The sequence below is a fragment of the Trichosurus vulpecula genome, chromosome 3 (genome assembly GCF_011100635.1).
Source record: "Trichosurus vulpecula isolate mTriVul1 chromosome 3, mTriVul1.pri, whole genome shotgun sequence".
Classification (NCBI taxonomy): Eukaryota; Metazoa; Chordata; class Mammalia; order Diprotodontia; family Phalangeridae; genus Trichosurus; species Trichosurus vulpecula.
The window spans coordinates 53,088,981-53,102,571 of NC_050575.1; the positions used below are offsets into that span (position 1 = coordinate 53,088,981).

General features: G+C 39.7%; 1 pseudogene; it reads left to right on the top strand.

Annotated features, from left to right (window-relative positions):
- Positions 1–9,413: 9,413 nt before the first annotated feature.
- LOC118845088 lies at positions 9,414–9,957 on the top strand (annotated as a pseudogene).
- Positions 9,958–13,591: the final 3,634 nt, after the last annotated feature.

A 13,591-nucleotide genomic window follows, 5' to 3' on the forward strand; every position in this document is an offset into this window, starting at 1 on the left:
CATCTATACTGAAAAATTGCTAGCATGTGGGGTACCAGTATTTTCAAATTGTTCCAGAGTATTTTGCCATCTTGTGGTACCAGAACACAATGGGGTGCCAACTCATCCACTGTCTTCTGTGTCAAGCTGATCTTCACAATAATTTTGAGCAGGGCCACCCTGCAATATTGTTCTCCTCTGTCCTTGAACATCATGATGACTGGGGTTCTAACCTAATCAGCAGTGTCACCTAAACTCAATTCGCCAATGTTTCAGAGTTTCTGCCAAGCTGTCACAGCCAGCACAATGGTCTTAAGGCACAGAAATTCCCCACTCGATAGCACCCAGGCAGCTGTTACTGTACTTTGACATTTTCCTCCTCTGACCCATGGCATGGACGATGGGTTGACTTAGATAAGCTGTTCTCCTTCCTTATTTTTCTCATTTCAAAATATCAATAAAAATTATGTCAGGAAGATGGAGGCAATTTTCATTCCAAGTTCAATAAATCTGATATATAATATCAGATTATTAAAAATACACTTGAACAAACTTCCATTGCAGGTATGAAAAAGCAATCTAATAACCAAATATTTGAGAACTGGTTTTCGTTCTTTTATAATCCTACCATAGCTATGACAGTAGCAAAAGAAGGCAATATCTAAATAATTATGAAGTAAATAAAGGAATAAGAAGGGAAGAACATTTGATTTCCCTGACAGGCAAGGGAAAGAATTGACTGTAAAACTTGGATTACCATGTGTATTTTCCAGAGCAATTTCATCAGTGTTACCTGAGTCATTCTTGGCATTAAATGACTGGAAAGGATCATTGACATTGAAGCCAGGAAGATAGCCCGCAGATTGAATGGAAATAATTCTCATTGCCATGTGGCTTTGCTGTTAGGCTAGATGACTTAAGGAAAAGGACTACTGAAAGAAACCCAGTCATCAGCACGGATTGAGCCAAGGTGGACCAAATGCAATTTGGGAAGGCAAGAGAAACTTTCCCAACATGATCTAAAGCTCATCTTTAGGATTTCCAATGTAATGGAAGAGAAACCCACTTTAAGCACTTACACTATGCCAAGTACTATGATGAGTGCCGGTAATACAAATTTTTCAAAAGCTGCTTTCTAAGGAGTTCCCATTCTAATGAGGGAGATAGCATATATAGTAAGGTTCCACTACAAGTCAAATGGAAAGGCCCCGCTGTTCTTAGGACTCAGTAGCAAAGCAGATGGTGAGAAATCTTCTTTAATACAATTTCCATTAATAAAACCATAATCACTTTCTTATATTAAATGATTTGCTAGCACCAGGGATTTTGGCGGCAAGAACTTTCTTCTCAGTTGTTCAATAGCTATGGTTACTGAGGTGGTACTTGCAGTATTTGAAGAAGCATTTGCCAGGTAGTATCTCTACAGGGGATGCTTCTATGTGTTGTCATTCCATGTAGCTAAATGAATATTTACAGGGTGGGGGTGGAAGGGAGTTAATAATATTACTCTGGAGAAGTGTGACTGGAAATGCTGGTAATAAAAACAAAGAAGAAATTCCAGCATCAGAATGGAGTCTTCAAAAATTAGACCTTCTAAGAAGGGACTGGCATAGGAATGATATTATTTGGGAACCCTGTATCTGCCACTTTAGCTTAAAAACAAACAAGCTATAAAGTAACAAAACAGGAAAATGATAAATGCTGGAGAGGATGTGGGAAAATTGGAACATTGTTACATTGCTGGTGGAGTTGTGAACTGATCCAGCCATTTTGGAGAGCAATTTGGAACTATGCCCAAAGAGCTATAAAAATGTTCATACCCTTTGACCCAGCAATACCACTTCTAGGGTTGTATCCCAAAGAGATCACACAAGTGGGAAAAGGACTCATATGTACAAAAATATTTATAGCAGCTCTTTTTGTGGTAGCTAAGAATTGGAAATCAAAGGGATGCCCATCAATTGGGGAATGGCTGAAGAAGCTGTGCTATATGAAGCTAATGGAATACTATTGTGTTATAAGAAATGGGGATGATACAGACTTCATAACAACCTGGAAAAACCTCCATGACATAATGCTGAGTGAGCGGAGCAGAGCCAGGAGAACATTATACACAACCACAGATATATGGATTCTGTGAAGACTAACCCTGACAGACTTTGCTCTTTTCAGCAACACAATGTACAAAGACAACTCCAAAGGACTCACAATGGAGAATGCTATCTACATCCAGAGAAAGAAATATGAAGTATGAATGCAGATTGAGGCACACTTCATGCTCGCCTTTTTCTTGCCCCTTTTTTTCTCTCTTTTGTATTTGTTTTTGGGTTGTGGTTTTTTTTTGTTCTGTTTCTTCTTTCTCATGATTCATTCCATTGGTCATAATTCTTCTTCACAACTTGATCAGTGTGTAAATTAATTCAATGCGAAGTTATACGTGGAAGTTATATGGGATTCCATGCTGTCTTGGGGAGGGAGGAGGGAAGGGAGGGAAGAAAATCTGAAACTCAAAATTATGTAGAACCGTGTTTTGTGAACTAAAAATAAAAATAAAATTAAAAAATTAAAAAAAACCAAATAAGCAGGTAACAACCCCCTTACTTTACAGATGAGAAAACTGTGGCCCAGAAAGTGTGACTTATACCCAAGACATATAGGTAGTAAGTGCCAGAGTTAAGATTTGAAGCCAGGACTTCTGGTTGTAGTGATTTCTTTTCTGTACCTCACCCCACTAGATCTTGATACTTGGGGATAGTGGAGGGGATGAGAAGGGCAGTAAAATATCTTTATTTCACAACAAGAATTTATTGAGTATTTACCTATAGACATTGTGTTACAGAGAATGCATAGAAATAAAACAAATAGGTACTGCCCTCAAAGAGCTCTTACATTTTCAGGAGAGAGAGAGAGAGAGACAGAGACGGAGACAGAGACAGAGACAGATAGAGAAAAACTGAGAGACAGAGAGAGGCAGAAATAGAGAGGGGAAAGAAAAGGGAGAGGAGGGGAAGAGAGAGAAGGGAAGAGAATTTTACACATAAGTGTGGTGTGAATAAAAGTGTGGTGGCAAGAAAGTGAAGGAGATGGTGAATGGTCCAATTTGGGTGGAAAAATAATTACATGAAACAGAGTAATGAACAATTAATCTGGAAAGTTAGTGTGGTACCAAATTGTAAAGGGCTATGAATCCCAGGCTAAGGAGTATGAACTTTATTCATCAGGCATTAAATGCTTTTGAGCCAAGGAAGATTGATGTGACCAGACATAAGAACATATCTGGGATGTGATGGTAAATATTTAAAAACCAGCTGAGGGGCGGGGGGCGGCAGCTGTATTCTTAACTATGCACAGGACACCCTTTTAAATCCAATTTGCATTATTAACATTTTTAATCAATTTCTTAAATCTAGATAATCAACCAAAAATAGATCAAATCCAGATTTGTAGCATTTGCTAATTTCTGAGGTTAAAATGCTTCCACCGAAAATTTAAAAGCAAAGTAATTAAGGCCTGAAGGACCCATAAGTAGTAGAGAGTCTGGATTCTAGCCTAGGTCCTCTAGCTTGAGATAGGTTAACAGGATTTTACTGAGCCAGTCTCTAACCTGAGAATGAGGAAACAGCAGGCCAGAGAAAAAGTGCCAGTAATCCTTATTTTCATTATGAGAAACAGATTTGCAAATTGGAAATTCTCTTGATTAGAATTCCACCTTGCAGTAGTGAAGACAGAGATTTTATACATAAATCACAATGGGAAGGGAGGGAGGGAATGTGGATTACAGTCACTTCCCAGGACTTGAGAGGTTTCTCAGGGCAAGTCCACAAATCTGCAATACACAATTTTGGACTCAAGTCTTTGAGGGTCATTGCTTGGTGGGTCACAGGACCATAGCTGTGTGACAGCAACAGGTTTTACAATCTTTGATTCACTTTGCTTAAGGTACATAGGCACAAGAATGCAGTGTTTGAGGGAGCATTGTCAAGGGTTTGATAATTTCAAGCTGCATTGTAAGTCTAACAAGCTAGAAGAAGCAATTCTTGAGAAATCTGAATTATTAGTATATTCATTACAGATATCATATCAATTAATAAGAAAATCATAATTCCCTTCATTAATTTAACACACTTTCAACTATTCCACAATACCTACTGATCAGCTAGCAAAGAAATGGTTACAGAGGTAACTGAATGAGGAGAGCAAAGAATTATGAGGAGAGAATATTAATTAAGAGGTATCAAATAATGTATGATTGTTGGTGTTGTTTGTCCTTTGTTCTGGAAGAGAACCAGTGAGTCCAATGGCAAGACATAAGTCAAAATAACTGTGAACAGCCCAGAATGTATGAGGAGAACTTTAAGAAAAAGTACTATGGTAGGTGATAAGGAGTTGGTGACCATTAAGAGAGCAGTTGCACTAGAATAGTAGACATTCCAGTTTTAGTGAAGTGTAGCAGATGTAGCCAGCATGATGAAAACTATACTGGATCTGTAGTTTGAGGAACTGGGTTGAATTCTTTCCTTCTTAGCCTCTCATTGGAAGTCCTTAGAGAAAGGCAAATGACTACTTCTCAGTTAAATAATAGTAGGAATTGTGGGGAGAGAGGCATGGTTTGAACCAGGTAGACTCCAGGGTTCCTTTCAACCCTGAAATTCTATGAATCTGTGAAATTAATGTCTTTAATGGCTTTTGGAAAAGTCATTTAACCTTTCCAGGCCTCAACAGCTTCATCTTTAAAACTATTTTTTTTTAGATCACCTATAAGGTTGTCTCTAGTTCTAAATCCAATGATTCTTAAGAAACCAGATCATAAGGAATTGAAAAGAGAGTGCGTGAATTGGAAATGGAAGCATAAGATAGAGACAATATATATTCAACTGGCTATCAAGTAATAACTGCTAAGATGGACTTGAGCTCAGGAGAACCTCAATTTTAAGGAAGATGCCCAGGACACCCTTACATGGCCTTTCTCACCAGGCTGTATCCTAACTTTCATCCCAGACTTTTCCCACAATTCTACAGGAACCACTTTACCCCAGAAACTCACTTCAACCCTGGACTCTATGCTTTAGAAATATCCTTTTCGTTGGATGCCTCTCCCTCTCTTTTGCTGGTTTCTACCAAAACTTCTATTTTAAGGAAGATGCTCAGGCCACCCATATCTTCATTCCATGCCTTCATTCACTTTCAGGGTCCATTCTTTATGCTCTAGATATTCTCCCCATGTGGGTGACTTCCTTCTCACCTCTCTCTGCTTTGCTGCTTTCTTTCATAGTGTTGCTTTCACAAATTAGAATGCAAGCACCTTGAGGTCAGGGGTTGTCAAGCTTTCTGTTTGTATTTGTAATCCCAGTGTTTAGCACAATGTCTTGCATGTCTTGTTGTTAAGTTGTGTCTGACTCTTAATGACTCCACGGACCATAGTATGCCAATACCGTTCATGGGGTTTTATTGGCAAAGATGCTGCAGGGGTTTTTCATTTCCTTCTCTGGTCAGTTTTTCCCCCATTGTGTACTCATTTTCCCAGTCTATTAGTTGACTTTTAACTCTTTATTAAAGTAGGGCTCTGCTTCCAGGGTGAAGGGTGCATTGTCCCAAGCTTCAGGGGTTTTGTGCAGCTGTTTTCAGAGGGACCTGCAGGTTTTCAGTTCTTCCTAGGTGGTATGATCTAAGGAGAGGTGTTTACTACTTTCCTGGCCTATGCTCTGGTTTGTGAGTGATCACAAGCACTCTTTTTAGCCCTGAAACTGTGAGGAGGGTCCCTCCTCCATTGTGGCCACAAGCTCTACTATGCTAGTGCTCCTCCTTGCCCTGGGACTACCACCCAGGACCATGATGCCGATCTGAGGATGGGCAAAGCAGAATCCTGCCTCAGTGCTAGCAAAAAAACCCTATAATCTCCTTCTGACCAGTTGCTCGACCTGCCTAGCATCTCTGAACTAAGAACTCCAGAAGCATCTTCCACCACTACCACACTACCTAAGCCATTCTTTAGATACTTTGAAGATTTTAAAAATGTGAATCTTAGTTGTTGTAAAATGTTACTGAAGGATCTCTCCCTGGAATACTTGCTTTTTAATAAAACTCAGAAATCAGAAATCCTTTGCTACTCAAAAAGATAAATTCGAGAGGTAGGATTTCAAGCTACATAAGATGTTAGGAGAGATATTGTTGGACAGGGTATGATGGGGAAGTGGGAAAGGAACGCCCCCACACAGTCTCTTTCAACTCATTCCACACAGCCACAAACTGCTAACTAAAAGAGACCTGCCTCCCACCACAATTCAGCTCTACCAAGACAAGACTCAGTTTCAGAAGGTCCTTCTTGTGCCACAAACTTGTGTAATTTCTAAAGGACACTCTTAGCACGGACCTACATGGAGCCTGGACTTTGTATATTGGCAGTACCTGGGGGCTAAGGGTAATTTTCATTCTAAGTGCTGCTGTATGCATGTCTGAGGCAATGATTAACAACTTAACATAAGGGAATATATAAAGCTTTATCTGTTTGGCCTAATGAAGGTAGAGTAATAGTTCTCTAGATCAAGGGGTAAGCTTCCTTCCTTCCTTCCTTCCTTCCTTCCTTCCTTCCTTCCTTCCTTCCTTTCTTCCTTCCTTCCTTCCTTTCTTTTATTTCTTTCTCTCTCTCTCTTTCTTTCTTTTTTCCTCCTTTCTTTCTAACTATATTTTAATAAAAATTGATTTCCTTTGTAGTCCTCTATATTCTATTTTACATATTTAGAAACATTAATTCTGGGAAGGGGTCTATAGGCTTCAGCAGGCTGTCAGGAATTCATTACACAGAAAAAGTTAAGTACTACTGTCCTAGATGGTTAACTTACAAAGATACGTATCCCTGCTACTGGAACTTCTTACATGAGGCCTTTCATGGTTCAGCCTCCCCCTCTCATCCTAGGTGTTAATGCTTTTATCTTTTCATAAAATTTCTTTGTTTCTTTTGCAAATATTTTGCATTTACTTGTCTCTGTAGGGCCACTCCTAGAAGGTAAGCTGCTGGAGGAGGGAATTGTTTCATGTCTGTATCCCCAGAACAGTATCTGGCACATAGTGGTCTCTTAAGACAAACTTGTGTAATTCTAAAACAATTTGAAGAGCTTCCCATCCATTAATCTGCTCATGTGACCTGCTTAAGTCACATGGAAGCCTGAATCACATGAGCCTGTGGTGGGAGGAGCTTGCTGAATGGGTGGAGCAGGAAGGGGCGGAGCAGAGCTGAGAGGAAGTGAAGCAGAGCAGTCAGAGCTGCGAGAGAGAGAGAGAGAGAGAGAGAGAGAGAGAGAGAGAGAGAGAGAGAGAGAGAGAGAGTGAGAGCAGGCACAGAAACTAGCTTGAGTGATAGAGGGAATGATTTTGCCCTTGTTGAGGGAAGGCTCAAGGATGATGGTGCCCCCTGCATTGATAACGTGTATAGATATCTTTGTTGCTTTGATGGACTTGGCTTTCTGGTATTGGAATTTGGCTTTCTGGTGCTTGAATAAATGTTTTGGTTCTGTCTTCTATGTGGAGAGTCTGTTGTATTTTGTGATTCAGAACTGCACTGGCATATTCATAGCCGCCATAGGTGCTGTGAATGTCACACTGGCGCTACAGTTTGTCAAATTAAGTTAAATTGAATCAGGCAGGCCTATTACATAGTGAGTGCTTAATAAATACTTGCTGGATTGAATTAGACTGGCAGGTAGCAAGATAGTGTTAGTATCCCTCCACCAATATCCTCTTCCAGTGATTCATCCAAGTATGATGATGGTGACCTTGGGTTCTCAAAGGCTATGCCAACAGGACTCAAGTTCTGGTAGATTCTATTGAACTGGAAAAGCTTTAAGGACTGGCCTGACCAAATGTTGAGGATCATTCTGCATTTGTGAACCCTGGTGACACATGATATTCACAAAAAAGCAGCCAAATCCTGATCTTATATAGTCTCCTTCCAATTTCATGGTGTCAGGGGAAGAATGGTATAAAAAGAGGGCAGAGGGCAGGAAAGACAATATATTTCTTAGAATACCTACAAACATTAATTATGAAAACTTTGCTTATGACATGAAAAAAGTGTGAACAAGTGTCACAAAGAATGAGAAAGCATAGAGGGGTGGAAATTTTCATTTATGCATGGAGCACCTATGCGGTAAAACCTTGGATCTGTGACAGAAATGGAAACATAAAGTGGTAGTGATGGTGGCTTGCACTAATTCCACATCTTTAATACTGTGGTGATAGATGCTGATAAAAGGATGTACTCAAATTCCTCAATCCAGTAATCATGGCATTCCACTTTCTGAGTCATCCATCGTTTTTAATCTCTTAGAACTAAATTGAAAGTTCATGTTCCATCTAGCTATGGAGTCTTGCATTTTTATTTATCATCTCTCTTTTTTTAAAAGACCTCTGGGTAGAAAGTACAATCTGATGTATTGAGTATTTCAAATTCCTTCAAACAGTTTGGGAAGAGAAGTAAGACTGCTTTTTTCTGTTTTTCTTATTTCCCAGGAAAGGCTGGCAACTGAACTCTGTTACTTTCATTTTATTTTTTGGATGATTTAAAAGCTCTATTTGTATCATAACATTTCATATCAGAATCACCCATAAACATGGATCATCACATATGTGAAGCAAGGAGGGACGCATCTTGTCTGACCTACTCATTTTAGAGAGGAAGAAATTAAGATCCAGAGAGGAAAAGTGACTTGTTGCATAGTCACACAAGGAGTAACAGAATTGTGATTTAATTTAACACCCTCTCAATCCAATAAGTCCACCATGCCATTTTCCACATTGTGCTACTATCTAATTAATCTGAAGAGAAATTCAGTCAAAATGATCAAAAATTATAATATTCTACAATGCCCAGATAATAGAACAGAGTTTCTTTTTAAACTGTATTAGGCTTTAATCTTGGCCCCATTATCACATTACTATGACTGATTCTGGTAAGGACAAATACCTCCAACATCTGGAAGTATGACTTTTTTTTTTAAAAGGAGTAGTTTCCTTTATTACCTCACTATCACTATTTGAATATAACATAGCCACACTAATGACAATATGGTTGTATTTATCATCTGTTTCTAAACTTGTTTTTATCATCCCCTAAGTTTGTTTGTTTTTTTTCCTAATACAGTATCTTTGACTTGACACTCTCATTTCAATTCTTTCAGAAATATTTGGGGGGAGCAATGGCAGTGGCCCCAGAAGCAACAACAGCAGCAGCAGCCCAGCCAGGCCCAGCCCAACCCCATCCCCCCCACCCACCACAGCCCCAGGGCCTGTCTTTCCTGCCCTCTCCGAGGCTTCGAGGCAGCAGCAGCAATGGTGGCTGTGGTCAGGGCTTGCTAGCACACAGGCAGGTGGGTGGCAGCAGCAGCAGCTGCCCAGACCCAGTGTGGCAGTGAATAAAAGCTCTTTAAGTCTGCGATAAAATGGCCTCCAATAAAACTACATTGCAAAAGACGGGAAACAGAATGGCAAGAGTAAGAAAGTGGAGGTAGCAGAGCCTGAGGAGTTTGTAGTGGAGAATTTTTTGGAACGGAGAGTGGAGAATGGGATAGTGGGATATTTCTCAAAATGGAAAGGATTTACAGGTGCTGACAACACATGGAAACCTGAGGAAAACTTGGATTGTTGAGAGTTAATTGAAGCGTTTCTGAATTCTCAGAAGGCTAGGAAAGAAAAAGTTGGAACCAACAGAAAGTATTTGTCCAACAGTGAGTCAGACAATAGCAAGTCAAATAAGCAGTGGGAGTTGGCTGACAAGCCCCCAGGCCTTGACCCAGAGCAAATCATTGGTGCTACAGACAGCAGTGGAGAGCTGATGTTTCTCACGAAGTGGAAAGATGCCGATGAGGCCAACTTGGTTCTGGCCAAAGATGCAAACATTAAATTATTAAATGTCCTCAGATAGTCATCACCTTTTATGAGGAGTGACTGACCTGGCACTCCTGTCCTGAAGATGAAGCACAATAATCATTCATGTTGCTTCTTCATATATATACATACACACACATACATACATATATACATATATACATACACACATATGATAAAATCTGGATATTGACTCCATTCTTCGATTTGTTAGCAGTGTAAGTACCATCTACATCTAATGAGAACTGAGTTGCATAGGTTTTAAAGTAGGTTTTTGTTTTTGTTTTGTTTGCTTTTCATTTGTGCTGATTTTTATTTTGCATCAACAGCACTGGTAACTGAACAAGTAAATACAAGCTTTCTGCATTTACTTGACATTTATCACATAAGAGGGCATTTGATACTATAGAATTATTAACTTCCTCCACAATAGAGAAAAACTTTTAAAAATACTGATTAATACCTTCTGTAGTCACTACTCTGAATCCTAAGAAATGTTTAGCTCCCATATATATGTGAGGTTAGCTGTCCAAGACAATGTTATGTCCATGTACAATTTTGACATTCCCTTGAAACCCAACTTAATAAAAGCTACATTTTACACCTAAAGGTAAATCCATTGAAAGGTTGTTGCTGGCAGCCATTTCCCATTACTGCTTAGTTCTGGGGAGCTGAAGAGCCTGTTTGTCCTGACTGGCAGAAAAAGTATTGTCTTCACTTTTCCAAACACTGACTGTGATCAGAAAAGAATGATTTTGCAGGTACTTCACAGCCTTACTGGAGTGTTCACAGTGTGGTGCTAAGGGTCTGGGCCCTATTAAGGTGATGGTGACCATCTTCCCTGTGGGTGCAAGGATCAACTCCACATTTTTCATCCAGAAGGGATCCTCTCCCCAAAGCCTCCTTGGTCAGAGCTGGCTGCACAAGAACCCCATCTGCCACACTTGTAGAAGGGAGGCCATGTGGGAAGGCGCCCATGCAGCCTTCCCACGGGTCTGACATCTTGATCGTTGATGATGCTCAATCCTAGGGTAGAAACCTGTATGAGTAAATGCTGCTGGAATTTGTTAGAATATTTACTTAAAATGTTAAAATAGAACTGTTTTGGCTGTGATTTTAAAAAAGAGAAAAACTTGGACTTCCTTCTTCATCTTATTTTACTAACCAAAGGGTCCACTCTTAATCATGTAGTAACATCCCCATTTGCTGGAATGTACATATTCTGCCCAAAGGGCAAGCATTTGGGGGGGTTGTGTTTTCCTAGCTATGGGCATAAATGGGGAAGCAGATGTACCCATGTTGATAGCCTTCTATATTCTTGATGTGAGTGTTTTTCCTTCTTTATCCCAACCCATCCCTTCAATGTAGGACCAGCCTTTGAGTATTTGGGTCACTCAGCTCTATGGGAGTCAGACAAAAAAAATACCTTTGTAGTCACTGGAATGTTAAGCAACTGTATATTGTTTACTTTATTGTAAATACTGGTGAACAGTGGTCAATAAATAGTTTTATAGTCTTAAAAAAAGAAATGTTCATGGGGCATTATTATCCATAAGATGGTTCGGGTTCTTACTAAGCTGTCCTTTGAAATGAACAAAACAACATGAAAAATAAAAAAATGACAGAATTTTAATTAGAACTTGGGCTTTAAAGGTGTTTTTCAGTTCAGTTCAGCAAATATGTACTAAGTACCTACTATGTGGAAAGCAATGTGCTGGGCCACTGGGGTTACAGAGATAGAAGCCAGAGTTCTTCCTCTTAAGGCACTTACAATTTAGTGGGGGTGGAAGGAGGGAAAAGGCACATGTGCACAAATAACAAGGCCCCAAAGGAGGGTGTGCTAAGAGCACAGGAGATATTCTGACAAAGCACTTCAAGAAATTTGAGGAGAAAGAGATTACATCCACCTGGAAGAGGGTATGGGAAAAAAATCAGGAAAGTTTTCCCTTAATATGTTGCCTCTCAGCTGAGTATTGAAAAAAGAGAGGCATTTTAACATACTGAAAGAGATGTAGCCAGGGTTATCAGGAGAATCTTTGCTTCATGTTCTGAATCTCCAAATAACATGATGGGATAAAATGTATGGACCTTTATAACTAGAGGGTACTTCCCAGGGAACTAGATTGGGCTGTATGGCAGATAATTAGTGACTAAGAATTGTTGGAAGGACTATTTTTTGAGGAACCTCCTCTCTTTAAACTCCATAGGACTAAGTTGTGGAAGTGACTCTTACCCCTTAACAGCCTTTTCTTTGACTTTCTCTCCTTGGACTTCTGGACCATAGTGCAGCCAGCCACAAGTATAACATAGGGCAGAAGCACATGACAATGTGAGCTATGTCCTTCCCCAGGAAGCCTAAGAATGAAGTACCCAGTCCTCTCAGTTCTGGCTGCCTTCTTATGCATTTGTTTCCTCTTAGCACAGATCACCAACTCATAATCCTGAGAAATAGGTTTCCAGGATTGGAGGTTATCTCATGGGTAATCTTCAGTTCAAAAGCTTCTCTGAGTTCAAGAAGTAGGCACCAACTCTACTCAATGGAAGAAGGATTTTTTTATAACACTTCTCATAAGAGAAGAATCTAGCACGTGAAAGACTAAGGTCATGTTGTAGATGGATAGAGAATATGGATTTTGCCAAACCTACGCAATAATTACTTTGTATTATTCAGATAATGCACATCTGAGATAAATGGTAAATATCTGTTCAGTGACCTTACAAAAGGACTTTACCTTCTGAGAGGAGGATAAAGGGCTATTTGAATGTTTTATATTTCCAGTATTTCTTTATGAATATCTGTGAGTCCTTTGTATGTTGTTCAGTGTCTATGTTAAAAGAAATAAAAAGTTGGTCCAAAACCCAACATCAGTACTGTGCATCTTGTGGAAGGAGACCCTGTTAGCCACATTTGAGAAAACACTAGAAACTAGCCATAAATAAGACTGTTTTAAAAATTTCCTCGAGGATTACAGATGGGGGCATTAAGGAACCAAAGAGATCTTGGCCCCTTTGAAGTCAGGTTCCCAGGATCATTGAACCCAGAATCTGTTGTGCGAGACCCTTAGTTGGGGGTTGGGAGAATAGAATAACTATTCATAGAATCTTCACTATGTGCCAGCCACTGTGTGAAGAGCTTTCCAAATATTATCTCATTTGACTTGAGCACCAGAGTCCCCAGAGATTGGGAGAAGGTGTAGAGGAGGATGGGTACAATCTGCTTTTTTGGGTAGATATACCCCTTTAGGGTTATATTTGTTTAACAATTGCTAAGGACAAGGAGCTGGGCTATTCTTCAGCAGTTTTACTTAAGTGCTCAGGTCCCAGAATGTAAATGTACATTACAGGTGAGCCTGTAAATGCTATTGATACAGTGTCCCAAGCATAGAATAAATTCCACAGTCTTTCACATATGTTGCTCTTCCCTGAAAAAAGAGCAAAAAGATATTTGAGAATACCTAATGCTACACTGATCAAGAGCTTTCTCCTCTGTGATCTCTTTTTGACTGACAGCTGCTATTCTGAGAATCTCCAGGAAAACACATTGCAGCCTGTCACAGAGTATGAAGTCTGGTGTAGCTTTAATATCCTGTTGCTCAGGGATTAAACAAACAAAACCAGACAACCCCCAAACCTAAAGCTTATTTATACTGATCAACAGTGAATATGTTTGGCCAGGCATGGTAGCACATGCCTGTAGTCCCAGCTGCTGTGTAGGCTAAAGCTGGTGGATTGC